This window comes from Rutidosis leptorrhynchoides, chromosome 4, assembly GCF_046630445.1.
Source record: "Rutidosis leptorrhynchoides isolate AG116_Rl617_1_P2 chromosome 4, CSIRO_AGI_Rlap_v1, whole genome shotgun sequence".
NCBI classification, from domain to species: Eukaryota; Viridiplantae; Streptophyta; class Magnoliopsida; order Asterales; family Asteraceae; genus Rutidosis; species Rutidosis leptorrhynchoides.
The window spans coordinates 548,354,178-548,370,168 of record NC_092336.1 but is presented as its reverse complement, the minus strand read 5'-3'; the positions used below and the strand labels follow the sequence as shown (position 1 = coordinate 548,370,168).

At 37.4% G+C, this 15,991-nt stretch overlaps 1 pseudogene; it reads left to right on the top strand.

Annotated features, from left to right (window-relative positions):
- The first annotated feature begins 11,322 nt into the window (after positions 1 to 11,322).
- Positions 11,323 to 11,436, top strand: LOC139846255 (small nucleolar RNA R71; annotated as a pseudogene).
- The last annotated feature ends 4,555 nt before the right edge of the window (positions 11,437 to 15,991 follow it).

The following is a 15,991-nucleotide window of genomic DNA, read 5'->3' as shown; positions in this document are numbered from 1 at the left end:
TCATTGAATGTGCTTCCTCATTATCCGATCCTAACACATAGTCATTTGCTAGCCCATGAATGTGAATCTCCTCCTTATCCCGGTCCTCAATTCTATACACATTCCCTTGGTGGTTAAAAGTCAACCCAACAACGTTATCCCTCATATATTGTATCTTTGCTACGAAGGGTATTGTACTTGCTGGAACTCCTTGGTTTGTAAACAAGAAAAACGACAAAAATCGGGCATATGGAATAATAGCCCTTGACTTCACCAAATCTCGACACTCCCAAATCCAGTACATCATCAATAACCTCAAGGATGGCACCACCGAATTAGTAACCATGGCATATAACAACGGAAGCTCATACAACCGAACCTCGGTTAAGTCACTTCTTCGAGGTAGTATATTACTTGTAATCACCGTTAAGAGAAGTTTGGGCACTATCTTTAACCGCTTCTTTTCTAGCGTGAACCTATGCATTAGCGTACCCGGTGGCACATAAAACAACTCCTGAATCATTTCATCATATCTATCTGCTGGAGGTTCAAACAGTTGCTCCCTTGTAGGATAATCATACTCAGTTCGGCCTTGTAAATCAATACCCGCATCATATTGCAAGTCCGAGTGTGCTAATTGGTTGAACGTCTTCATTGTTAGTGGAATCTCCCTGTTATTCACTTTTCGAACTAATCTAAGTGTCCTCGGAAAATCATTTCCTTCTTCCCATTTCAACGTAGACATCCACTTAAGGACATGATTCGGATAAGCTACATTATACTTGATCGGGATTTGGTTGTCATCCCAACCACATATCACTGGCGTAAGCGCCGCCTCCCAACCCCACTTTTGAAAAACCGTAAAGACACCGTACCTTCTCCATGATACCCGAGTTAAATCCCTCTCGTATAACATCCCTTTTAATAACGTGGTCTTTCTTTGCAAGTATAATTGGGCTTGTGCCTCATACGGTGCCTCTTTAAGCCTTGGAAAATCCGCCAAGTCCAAGTTAGAATTTGAAGCCTCAACTACTTCTTTACCTTTACCTCCTCGTGCTCGTTTCATTATTCCTGAAAAACAACACTTAATCACACAATTAGTATCCCAATAAACATTCACTCTACATGTAGCTGCTTAAATAATAATCATTCAAACTACCAAGCAATACATGCATTCTTAACTTTTATCTTTGAATCTTATTTCCAATAACAATTACAAAAATCATGCACTCTAACTTCTAAAACACCCCACTTCATCACTTCTAAACTCCTAAAGCCATATACATTTACTTATTCATGCTTGCTTCAAGAGACATCACACTTATACCACTAAATTTCTTTATCATCATCAAGGTATGCAATAATCACAAAATTAACTCACTTAACACATTACATAATTGATTTAGACTTAAGAAGTCAAACCTAGTCAACTACTATCAAGTAATTTCTTAAGTTCACCCTAAATCATGAAACAATTATGTAAACATAACCTAACAAAGCAAATCGAATTTAAACAATAAATCAACAAAACACTAACAATTTCGAACTTGGACACATCCTAAAACATCCTATTAGATAAACAAAATAAAATAAAATAAAATATGAACAAGCATACTAGTAAATTCGGACCTTTCACAAACCCTAAACATAATTAACATCAAAAATTAAAATTAAAAAAAGGAAAAGAGAAAAGAACATAGGAATTGAAGTACCTTGAAGAATGATTGAAACAATCTACTCAATTAGTGGTAAAATTGACCTAAAATTGAAAACCCTTGAATTTGGGTTTTTCTCAAGAACACCCAATTAAACCCAAAAATCTTTGATTTTGATAAAGGTTTGATGTTTAGATGATGTGATGTTGTGATTATTTGATGGATTATGAGTGGAATTAATGAAAGAAAATCAAAAAACTTGAGTTTTTGGATGAGAACCCGTCGACCAGCAGCTTTAAAAGAAGTGGGTGTTGAAATGTTTTTTTTTTTTTATATATAAGTGGTGACCCGACCCAGCCGCCTCCTTGCGGTGGGTGGGCGTTTTCTTGCGCCGGGCCGCCAAAAGCCACCGCCCACTCGCGCCCATATTTGGACTGAATATGTTTTTTTTTCCTGAAAAAGCCAACCGCAAATTGCGGCTGGCCACCGTAATTTGCGGCTGGGACCTTTTTTTTTTTTTATTCCGAATAGACGTCGGGATTAATTTTTTTCTTTGACCCCCTCCCACACTTAGAGCAAAGCATTGTCCTCAATGCTCTAAAATAGAGATAGTCCATAAGTTTAACCCGACTCCCTCATAAATGTAGTCCTTTTTCCGCCCGTATGTACGGAAAAAAAAAACAAAAACAAAAAATAAAGCTTACAAACTTTACAAGAGGGTGCGGTATTTATTTTCGAGTCGCGCACTCGACTCCTCTTCTGGCTTAGCATTTGTCCGGATCACCGGCCCCGTAGTTGCTAGAGCCGAATCCATCTTCCATACGGAGCGTGATCATGTTATCTTCATCTTTAATTATCAAAGTCCCCGTATCAAAATCTAGTGACATCCTTGCGGTTGCTAGAAATCCTCGTCCCAATACAATTGGAGTATTTGCATCCGGTTCACAATCCATAATGAAGAAATATTCTTTGTAACCAATACCGTGGATAATGAAAAGAACATCTTCTGCAACCCCGATTGGGTCATCAACCGTTTGATTTCCAAATCGAATACTCGTATTAGTTCGAACCAACTCCCGGATGCCTATTGCTTTTGCAACCTTAGTTGGCATCATATTAACACTTGCACCCGAATCTAGCAAAGCCCTGTAAGTCTTCTTCTTTTTAAATTGACAAATAACCTAAAACTCCCCCGGATCTCTATACTTAATGCGAGGTTTTAATTCACATTTTGGTTTGGATTTACTTTTTGGTTTGGACTCAACGTATTCAACTTCAATTGTCCAACCCTCATCATCAACAAAAGATGTTTTGGTGTTGTTCATGAATCTTTCCGTGTTTTCTTTTCCCCACATACTTTCAAGCATCTTACGAATCTCCCCTACATCCGCATCCGGTTCTTTTTCTACTTTGGGTGTTTTCGTAACCGTGGTAACACAAATGGTTTCATCTTTGCTCGACTCGGAACCTAAGCGTTGATCGAGGCGAATACCCCCACACTCAATACTTTGATAGATTTCGTCCATATCTATAGTATCCTCTACCATTTCTTCACTAACTACTTCATTTATGTTAACCTCTTGTATCCCAAGCATCATACAATAACCCTCATCAAATTCTCTCTCAACTATATATGCCGAAGGAAAACGCATATTTTCTGAATTACAAAATCGAAAAGTTCCGTTTCCTCCTTCAAAAGTGATAGAACCTGCACCCGGGTCTATTTTACAATCCGCGGTTGCAATGAATCCACGCCCGACTAACAATGGAACATCTTCATCCGTAGGCATATCAAAAATGGTGAATGGTACTTCAAGGAAAACACCTTTCACACTAACCATCACATCGCGAAGTACACCAAGTGCCTGACACTTAGCATTATTGTCAAGTGTGATGACCGCATCAGATTTAGTGAACGAACATAAAGAACATTTGTCATGAAATAATCGCTTGTACGTCTCGTATAACATGATATTAATTGTAGACCCCGTATCGGCAATCACCTTGAATTCACGATGATCATTAGCAAAGTGGGGTAAGACCCCAATGAAACTCAATTCGAACAATACTTCCCCTGGATCTTCTTCTTGACGACGGAACTCTGGCCATCCCTTAACATCTTCTTCCAATGACAACTTTTCATCAAACTCATCAAAACATTCATCTGAAATAACCTCAGACACCTCGTCCTCGGGCGCATCATCAAATCGCCCATCATCATCCCAAACATCACAATTGGGCATACAACTAATAGTAACATTTTTATCAAGCCACGCATCAATGTTCTCTTTACTAACATAATTCTTTGATTCATTCACCCGAATTGTTCTAAGTTGATGGACTTTCATGGGTTCAAACCGAATTGTTTCAACTACCCTGGCATCATCAAGCGACATACCGGAAGCAATTTTCAATCGTTGCCCATTAACTAAAAACGGTTCCCCACCTTTTGGATCTTTTATTTCAATTGCCCCATACGGAGTAACCTTAGTAACCACATAGGGACCGTTCCACTTACTTCTCAACTTACCTGCAAATAACTTTAGCCTTGAATTAAACAACCACACACTTTGCCCCACTTCAAACATCCGCCTTACGATTTGCTTATCATGAAACGCTTTCGTTTTCTCTTTGTAAATTTTTGAACTTTCATAAGCAAAGTGTCTCAACTCATCCAGCACCGATAGGTCTAACTTTCTTGCTTTTCCTGCCTCATCCATGTTCATGTTCACCTGTTTAATAGCCCATTCTGCAAGATGCTCAATTTCAACAGGTAAGTGACATGCCTTCCCATAAACAAGTCGATAAGTTGAAGTACCAATAGGGGTTTTATAAGCTGTCCGGTAAGCCCAAAGCGCATCGTCTAGTCTTAAAGACCAATCTTTGCGATTAGGATTTACGGTTTTTTCTAAAATCCTTTTTAATTCCCTATTAGATACTTCCACTTGCCCACTTGTTTGGGGATGGTAAGGCGTAGCAATTCGATGATTTATCCCATAATCCCTTAAAAGTTTAGCAAAATGCGAGTTTTTAAAGTGCGAACCCCCATCACTAATTATGGCCTTAGGTACACCATGACGACAGAAAATATTTCTCTTAACAAACTTTAGGACAACTTTGTGGTCATTGGTCCGAGTAGCCTCAGCCTCCACCCACTTGGAGACATAATCAACGGCTACTAGTATATACTCAAACCCAAAAGAAGGTGGAAAGAGTCCCATAAAATCTATGCCCCAAACATCAAAGATGTCACAAACCAAAATTGGGTTCATGGGAATTTCATTACGCTTATAGATTCCCCCCATCCTTTGACACCTAGCACAATTTTTAACATACTCACATGCGTCTTTAAAAATAGTAGGCCAAAAGAAACCTGAGTCGAGTACTTTGTACCCGGTTTTCTTGACTCCGTAGTGTCCTCCACATGCAAAAGTATGACAATGAGCTAGAATGTCCTTATGCTCATCTTCCGCCACACATCTTTTTATGATTTGATCAGGTCTAATTCGGTAAAGAACCGGGTCCTCCCAAATATAATGCTTAACCTGCGATAAAAAGTAATCCCTCTTGTGCTTGTTCCAATGTTCCGGTATCTTGTTAGTAACCAAATAGTTAACAATATGCGCGAACCAAGGTACCTGCACAACACTAAACAAACACTCGTTCGGGAAATTCTCCTGGATTGGTTTAGCAGGGTCAAACGGTGGCGGGGGTATCCTAGATAAATGGTCGGCTACCACATTCTCTATACCCTTTTTATCCCTTATTTCCAAATCAAACTCTTGTAGCAACAAAATCCACCTAATCAATCTAGGCTTAGACTCTTTCTTCTCAAGCAAGTGCCTTAGGGCACTATGGTCCGAAAAGACAACTACCTTAGACCCCCACAAATACGATCTAAATTTGTCTAAGGCAAACACTACTGCTAATAATTCTTTCTCGGTTGTGGTATAATTCACTTGGGCATCCGAGAACGTCTTACTAGCATAATAGATAACAACCGGTTTCCTATCAACTCTTTGACCCAAAACAGCCCCAGCCGCAAAATCACTAGCGTCACACATAATTTTAAATGGTTTGGTCCAATCGGGTGATTGCAAAATGGGTGCTTCGGTCAACTTACGCTTAAGGGTGTTAAAGGCCTCCTTACATTGGTCATCAAATTCAAAAGGTGCGTCTTTTAATAACAAATTACACAATGGTTTAGAAATAATGCTAAAATCTTTGATAAACCTACGATAGAATCCTGCATGTCCCAAAAACGATCTTACCCCCTTAACATTGGTTGGTGGAGGTAATGTGGAAATAAGTTGCACTTTTGCCCTATCGACTTCGAATCCCCGTTCAGACACAATGTGTCCCAAAACCACCCCTTCCCTTACCATAAAGTGGCTCTTTTCCCAACTAAGGACAAGGTTGGTCTCGGTACACCTCTTTAAAACTTTTTCCAACATACTCAAACACGACTCAAAAGACTTGCCAAATATTGAAAAATCATCCATGAAAATTTCTAAAGACTCGCCTATTAACTCTGAGAAAATACTCATCATACACCTTTGAAAGGTAGCAGGTGCATTACATAAACCAAAAGGCATTCGTCTAAAAGCATAAGTTCCATAAGGACAAGTAAAAGTCATTTTTTCTTGGTCATTAGGGTGAATAGGTATTTGATTATATCCCGAATACCCATATAAGAAATAATAAAATTTCTGACCTGACAGCTTTTCGATGATTTGATCAATAAAAGGCAAGGGAAAATGATCCTTTGAAGTCGCAGCATTCAGCTTCCTGTAATCAATACATACCCGCCAACCCGTCACGGGACGGGTTGTGATCTTTTCACCTTCCTCAGTTTCGATTACCATTATCCCAGCTTTCTTTGGCACTGCTTGCGTGGGGCTTACCCACTGACTATCCGAAATAGGGAAAATAATCCTTGCATCTAACCACTTGAGAACTTCCTTCTTTACAACTTCCTGCATGTTCGGGTTTAACCTGCGTTGCGTATCATGAGCATGTTTAACCTCCGAATCTGTAACTATCCTATGCATACACACTGAGGGACTTATCCCTTTCAAATCAGCTATCGTCCATCCTACTACAGCCTTGTACTTTTGAAGCACTTCCATCAAGGATTTTTCCTGCATACCTGTCAAATCTGAAGCAATAATAACTGGCAAAGTGTCGTCAGTACCTAAAAATGCATACTTCAAATGAGAAGGTAAGGGTTTTAACTCAAGAGTCGGTGGTGACTCTGGTGACGGTCTCGTATTAGTATCAATGGATTTAGGTAGTGGCTCATATTTATGAGTCCACGGTGGCAACCTAGCATCCATTGTACTTGCTACTGCTAATTCTACTACCTTAACCTCTTCACATTCAACATCCTCTTCGTCACCTAAGCAAAATATTTCTACTGGGTCATTGGTTATTAGGTGAGAAGTATGTTTTTCCACTAATTCATCAATCACATCTATCCGATAGCATTCATGGACATTCAGGGTGTGAAGAGAATTAAAGATATTAATTCTCATCTTGCGATTCCTGAAAGATATGTCCATATCACCCGTTCGACAATTAATGTGAGCATTAATGGTGGCCAAGAACGGGCGTCCCAAAATTATAGTGGGTTGGGCATCTCTATTCCTAGGTTCAATATCCATAACAACAAAGTCAACTGGGTAATAGAAATCCTCCACTTTTACTATCACATCTTCTAATATCCCCCTAGGCGTTTTGATTGACTGGTCCGCTAGTTGAATAATTATGTCAGTTCTTTTCATTAAACCCAATTCAAATCGGTCAACTAGACAAAAAGGTAAAATATTAATGCTAGCTCCTAGGTCCAATAACGCCTTTTTCACATTCACGTTTCCTACAGTCACAGCTATCAACGGGGTCCCTGGGTCCTTAAACTTAGGTGGAAGTGTACCCGAAACAACCGCACTTAGGTGCTCGGTTAGCTCCACCTTTTTGGGTAAAGTCGCCCTTTGCTTCCTCTTTTGAGGGCAAAGGTCCTTTAAAAATTTAGCATAAGATGGGACTTGCCTAATAGCATCGAGGATGGGTGTGATGACCCAGAAATTTCGACTAAATTTAAACTTAATCTTTGTATGATTAACATTTCCGACACGATAAGCAAAGTCTGTAAAACTGAATCTCAAAATTTTTGAATTACTTTTATATATTTAAATACCCTTCGGTTGTTTTCGACGATTCGCGAACAATTATATGTAAATAGATACATATATACTATAACATGAAAAGGTAACAATGTATTAATTGTTTGATACCGTACATTAAACTTATTGGTTTAAATATCTATTCGAATGTATATGATAAGTTGAAATATTTATTATTAAAATTTATTTATAAATAACTTCCAATGTGTATTTAAAAACTGATTTATGTATATTAAAAAGATATATACATATATATAATAAACGATAGTAACATTCGTTTATTGATTCAATTGATATTTAGTTAAGTTAACTAAAGCGTTTAAGATGAACCAGTTAAACACTAATTTGTTACAGTGTTTTCAAATTGCCACATTACTCAAAATGCTACAGTGTTTTCGAAAATCACTATTTGCTACAGTGAAATTGACTTTGCTACAGTGAATTGCTACAGTAAAATTTGACTTTGCTACAGTAAAACACTATTATAAAAATGTGTTTTGACAAATAGCGAGACGATGATTTATAGAAGTAAATGACCAAAACACTCGAAAGTTTAAGATACACTTTGAGTGATATAATTAAGGGATAATTTAAGGCTATATTTTGACAAAGGTACGTGTCACGAAATGTAAAATGCAAGTTTTCTAAGCGTACGAAAATGCGTTCGAGAAACCGGAACCGGGACATAAGTCGAGTGATGACTTACGACTTATCGGAACAAAAATTACAAGTCTACTATGCACAAGAATAAAATATAATATATAAATAATTATATTAATTATTTATATATTTATATTTATTTTATATTATGTCGACAAGCTAGGAGCCAAAACAATGTGAGCTGTCCCTGGTCCTCATGCGAGTCGCATGGCCAGAAGGCCATTTCCATGCGAGTCGCATGACTCCAGATTTCAGGCCAGGTTCTATAAATTGCAACATTTTCTGCCGAGTAAAGAAAGAAAAAAAAACACACACATACATATTACTCCGTATTTATTTTATTTATTATTTATATTATTATTATTATTATTAATAAGATTATTATTAATCTTATTTTTTTTTTTTATTATTAGTGTTATTATTTTTGCGATACAAAAATAATAATGTACATCAAATATTACGACGGAGTGCTGTCCAAGTAATTTTCAAAATGAGTTTTTAGCAAGCTAGAGCTAAGGAAATTATGGGTTATTGCCAAGGAGGTTATGGGTAATGTTCGGGGGTATTTTTTTCTGAATCAAACCTCGTGTTTATCATCTCCGATGCGTCTACGTGCTTTCCTGCAATATTGTATATCAATATTAAACAGTGAGTTCATTTGATTCCCTTTTACTCTCTACATTTTTGGGCTGAGAATACATGCAAATGCTTTATTAACCGATATACAATATTTATATGCGTGAGTTTCATTGATCCCTTTTTAATTGCTTTTGCAATATATTTTTGGGCTGAGAATACATGCACTTTATTTTAAACGCAATGGATACAAGTACATACTAAATTCTACACTGAGTTTGAACCGAAAATCCCTTAACTTTGGTAACTAGTAACTGCCAGTTATAAGAACTGGTGGGCGCGAGTAGTAGTATATGGATCCATAGGGCTTGACATCCCCGTTCGAGCTAGAGCGCTAGCCTTTTAACGGACGTATGCTATTTGAGAAGCGTACACGTTGGTTTGCGTGTATTATTAAGATGATTATACAGAGGGTACAAATTATATAAACGTTAAAGTTTAGTTACCAGGGTGCTCAATTTTGTAGAACCGATTGATAAACGTTTCGGATGAAACAACTGAAATCTTGTGGTCCACCTTTTATTTAAAACATAATGATAAACGTTTTGAATGAAACAACTGAACTTTTGTAATCCACATTGATATACGAATTATGTGTAATATTAAAACTATGAACTCACCAACCTTTGTGTTGACACTTGAAGCATGTTTATTCTCAGGTTTCTAGAAGTCTTCTGCTGTTTGCTCATACGTGATACAAGTTATGTGCTTGGAGTCATACATGCTATATACAAGAAAATTGCATTCATCAAACCATTACCATGTATCTTATTTTGACTGTATTGTCAACAGATGTATTATTGTAAACTATTTAAATGGTGATTGTCTATACGTAGGAATCATCAGATGTAAAAAAACCTGGAATTTATATATTCATTTATGAAATACCTTTTCAAACGAATGCAATGTTACAAAACGTATCACATAGAGGTCAAATACCTCGCAATGAAATCAATGAATGACGTGTTCGTCCATATGGATTTGGAGCGATCGTCACAGTGGGTAAATTTATCTTAACCTGTTTAAACGTTTCCCACATGTCCTCTGGTTGTGGTCCCTTTTTCCCATACAGGAACTGGTTTGGGGACTCTAAGGCCTTGGGAAATGGGACGGTTTTTGATTCCGTCTCCGCTTTCCCGGCCTCATTAACGATTGGTTCGGTCTTCTTCACCCCCTCCCCATGGTTATCATTTTCACTTACCTCTTCCTCGTCAAGAACAATAGGATACTTACTTAACTCTTGTTGCACTACCTCATTTTCTCCTACCTTATTGTCATACTTCTTTCCGATTCTCAAGGTACCTACCATGTTAACGCTATGCCCTTTTCCCTGATCCTTATGATTTAGATTTAGAACCGTGTAGCTTGGAATTGTACCTGGTTCCCTATTTCCCTTAATTTCTGCTACATTACCGATCTCCTTAGCCAATGCACCAATCGACTTATTTTGCACTTCTATCATTTTTCGCATTTCGGAGATGAACGCATCCATCTTAGCATCTGAGCTAGATGGTTGATTGGTTGAAGTACTGTTTTGATTTTGGTTTGGGTTTTGGCCTTGGTTTTGGTAATTGTTTTGATTTTGGTTTCGGTTGTTGGGATAAGGATTTTGATAGTTTCTTTGGTAGTTGCCTTGGTTCTGAAAGTTACCCTGGTTTTGAAAGTTGTTTTGTGGTCTAAGTTGGTTCCCTTGGTTAGCATTCAGAACGTTGTTATTGCTCCAACTGAAATTAGGATGATTTCTCCAACCCGGATTATACGTGTTGGAGTATGGATCATATCTCCGCCCCTGAACCTCGTTAACTTGTTCTTCCACTATGTGCTGATTTACCGGTGGAATCCCATTTCTACATCCATATGTAAAGTGAGAAGGATCTTCACAAATCTCACATACTTCCTGAACCTGCGAAACATTACAAGCAAGACCCTGGTTTGGGTTGTTAAATATAAGCATTTTCAAATCATCAAATTCCTGCTCTAAGTTCCTAGATGAACCACCAGAATCGGAAACATGATTCACTCGGGAGGTACTAGGTTGTTTACGATCAACCGAAGCTTGGGTTTTTGAACCCTTGCTTAACTGTTCGAAGAACGTCCATTCATCATCACTAGACCGAGTTAAGAATGCCCCACCACTAGCCGCCAAAAGAAATTGTCTGTTTTGGGAATCTAAACTATCATAGAAAACTTTAACTAATTACCACTTGGGTATCTCATGGTGTGGGCATGCCCTAAGTAACTCCTTCAGACGTTCATACGCTTCATGAAATAATTCACCCGGTAATTGTTTAAAAGATTTTATTTGCGTATGCATGTCTGAAGTTTTACTTATGGGGTAAAATTCTTCTAAAAATCGTTTTTTCATTTCCGCCCAAGTATTAATACTCCGGGCGGGCAAGGAGAGAAACCATCTTTTTGCCTTATCCTTAAGTGAATAAGGAAATAATCGAAGACGTACCTCATCATCAGTGAAACCGTTTACCTGATTAGTAGCACATATCCCATTAAATTCAGTGATGTGTTCATATGGTTCCTCATTAGCCATACCTCGGTAGGTTGGCAAGATCGAAATGAGTTGAGGTCGGACCTCAAATCGTCGGTTGTTTCCTCCTGCCGGTTCAGGATAAACAATGGGTGAATGATCCTCAAAATCACCCGGTTGGTAGTAGGTGTCTACTCCTCTTGGTCGTTCGGCCATCTCGTCTCGTTGATCAAAAACTTTCTCTTCAGTGTCAGACTCTGATTTAGGAGAGTTTGGTGGAACAATCGGATGTGTCTCTAACTGTGGTTGAGTGGATGCTGAAGCCACTGTCGAACTCTTTAAGATTCTTGTAGCTTTTCGATTAGCTTTTGCAGATTTCTCGATTTCCGGGTCTAAAGGCTTAAGATTTTGATCTCCCAAACTCCGAGTTTGCATACACTAACCTGCACTTCAACAAAAACAAGAATACCGAGCGTAAAACTGACAAAAACAAAATAAAAAAAACACTATTTTTGGATTTTTATTGATTTTATAATTTTTATGGTTTTTCTAATTTAACACGAAAGCAATAAAATAAGAGCTTGCAATCAAGCGCACACTTCCCCGGCAGCGGCCCTAAAATTTGATCGGTGTCGAAGGGCCAGTCAAAAATAGCCTAATTACTCTACTTTAGATAGGGTAAGCAGGATTCGTTCCACGGGAAGTTGTGGTTAACTAGCAAGCAATTTCAAGATTGATTTGTTTGTGATTAACTAAAATTAACTAATGTAAAAACTAGATTAACAATTACTAGGCAAATGTAAACTTTGAGTATTCAAGAGCATAAACAATGAACTAAACGAAAAGATTGTAATCAATTGGATGGAAGTCTTTATTCCTTGACAATCCCAATTATGCATGCATTAGTTTAACAAATCCTTATGTTATCAAATTATCAACTAAATCTCATAGACAAGACTTCTTTAGTTTTCCAATTTATGATTATCTTGGGCACAAGCAATGCTACCTACACATGTTGTCTTTATCCCTATACTAAATTGTAACTAGGTTGAATTAAGCACAAGATGTTAAATATCAATCACTTGTCTTGTAACAATCAATAACTTTCAAACTTGCATTAAATGATAATTCGAAAGATTCAATGAAATTATAAACCAAAAGACATAAGGATTACAAATTCAAGAATCACATAAGTAAATGAAAAACTAAACATACAATAATTGTTCATGCAAGGAATAAAGTGAAAGAAACTAGCCAAGCATGTTGGTGATGATGATCATGGTTACTTCTTGAAGTTGCATGAAGAACACTCCTTGAAACCTAGTTTGAATCTTGATTTGATGATGATTAATGGTGTGTTTTTGTGTGTTTGATGCTCTAAGAACTGATGGAAGATAAGATAAATTCGTAGCCTAGGGTTTTCATTATATAGGGGTGAAGTAGGGTAACCCCCAAGCATTAAATCCCTCAAATTCAGCCTTAAATTCTATCCAAAAATAGTTCCAGCCGCAAATTACTCTCACCGGGCGCCTACATGCGCCCAGCCGCAAAAACCAGCCGCCTCCTTTTGTCAGCTTTCTACCTGACTGATTTTTTTGCACCCATCAGGCGCCTCCTTGCGCCCCCCAGCCGCCTCCTTGCGGCTGGGCTTCAGTTTTTTCATTTTTTCTTGTTTTTAACCCCCGTTTTCGCGTTCTCGTCCCAAATCGTTACTCGTTATAAAAACCTCATGAAATAACTTTCTAAACCTCAAATATACACGTAATATCCACCTCTTAACATCGATAATGATCGGCGTTTAAGACCCGATCAGTTAAGCATGGGTAGTAAGTAATAAACAAATGCATGCTTATTGTAACTCCCATGCCACTCACATTGCAATGTTATAATATAGTTTTATAAAACTGATTTTATAAAATCAGTTTTTTATAAAACTTGATTTTATAAAACACATTTTATAAACTTGTATATTATTTGTTATGTATATTTTATAAAACCAATTTTATAAAATGTAACATAACTTAATTATTTATTTAACCTATAAATAATTAAATCCTTGTTATATAAATTATTCCATAACTTATATATATATACGTACACATCAAGTAGTATTTCAGAAAACCATTTTTCTCAAAGTTCAAGTGTCGCGTATTTAATCAATGATCCAATCGTTAAGATTAAATACGTATAAGGTGTTGGTAAGTTTGTTATTAGGTATGACCCGACTTGGATCATAACACATTGGCCACATTAATTTAATATGTCTCTCGGGCATATGAAATACCTTCAATTTAAACTCCGACAATCCTTCTTCAGGTGACCTTTCTTGCCACAATTGTAGCATGTATAGGTCTTCTTCTTTTTAGACTTTGGTTTACCATGATTGTGACTCCCACATGGGCCACGTTCCGTTGATCTCCCTCCTGACACCAATAAGGCCTCCACTTGTCGTGAACTGGCCTGTTTGTCCTCCTTGTTATTGCGCCGATTTTCTTCTTCTAGAATAGCAGCCGCAACTTCATCATAGACTAGATACTCCAAGAGAACATTATTGGTTAAGTTAATAATGAGTTGATCATATGAATCGGGTAGACTCTGAAGTAAAAGTTCAGCACGTTCTTTTGGCTCTATATTGCAACTTAATGAAGCGAGTTGAGAAAATAGAGTATTCAAAGAATTAATGTGCTCATTAACTGAAGTAGATTCATTCATGCGTAGCGCATAAAGTTTCCTCTTAAGGAATATCTTGTTGTGGAGTGATTTGGTCTCGTACAATTTTACGAGGTGATCCCAAATCTCTTTCGCCGTCTTCTTTTCTTCTATGCTAGACAAAACGCCATCTGCTAGTGCCAGATGAAGATTTGCGATAGCCTGGCCGTCCATATCTTCCCATTTTTCATCAGTGACTTCGGCAGAACGTCCACTGATGGCCGCCAAACACTTATCCTTTCTCAGGATAGCTTTCATCTTTAGTTTCCATAACGAGAAGTTACTCCCGTTGAACTTTTCAATTTCAAATTTCGTAGACATTGCTATAATTACAATCTTCTTTTCGACAATACTATTTTTCGAGAAATAGTACCCACGGAAATTTTATCTTATCGAGTGAAACTAATCTTACTTATTTTCTGATGTGGACGATCCACTCCCGTGACAACCACGGAGCATACGATAAGTAGATTAATACACACTAGATGTTAGACCTTAGCTCTTGATACCACTTGTTGAGAAAAGCGACACCGAATTATAGCAAACCGCTAGTAATAATTGAAATAACGACAATGATAGAGACACCGAGATTTAACGTGGAAAACCCCAATAGGGTAAAAACCACGGGCAAGGAAAGAAAACGTTTCACTAATAAGAATAATAGGAATTACACTTCTCTCTAATTACAAGGATAAGCACTAATCTTTATATCTCTTGTAATTAGCAGACACACTCACAAACTCTCTATATTGATTTTAGTACATGAAAGAAAGAATTATTGATTTTGGGATATCATTAAGAGCTTAATTGAGCTCTTATTTATAGTACACGATGATGGTGAAATTGTAAATAATCAGTATGCAAAATGGTTGGTGAAGTTTGCAAATTCAGACTTGTCTTCTCAAAATTGTAGGCTACCAAACATTCAATTCTCATGTGAGTATTGACTCACCTACTGCATTATTCAACACAAGATCGAGGAGCTTCTCTAAACATGAACTTATGAATTCAAGTTCAGATGTGAACAATATGATTCCTAGAAAAAAATGTGTGCCTTTCTAACAAATATATATAATACATACCAATACCGAGTTCTAACTTTCATTACTTAGAAATTTGAAGTCAGCTCATGATCTGCACACCTAACTACTTTTAAGTAGGGTAGTTAGAATTTCATGCTTTAACTGAGTAGAACCATTTTAGGTAAAATGCTCACAAATTAAAGATGGTTACAATGACGTGAGGACAAGAGTGAAAGAGATGTAACAGCAACAACTTGTGTCATAATAATGAAAATTTATAACAACTGACTTTGTAGTACTTCAGTTTTCATCGACCATCTATATATTTCAATGTAACAACTACTTTGGCTAAGAACTTAAAAGCCTAACCAACCAATATTTGACATCATTTAACAACTACTACTAGGCCTTACCTTATGCTCGTAACTTGAGTACGTGCCTCCCACTATACCTTGAGCCAGCCTATATATATGAAACGAGGGTTGAGTGTGGGTTGGGTTAAATTGGTTATCAAATTACTTTAAAATTAAAACTTATGTGACACGGATAAAATGAAATCAGATTAACGGGTGTTAGCATAATAAAACTCCACTAAAGCCGCTCCCTATTATTGTGACTAGAGGGGACTATGTGGCGGTTTGGTGCGGTTAGGGACGAAAACCGCCC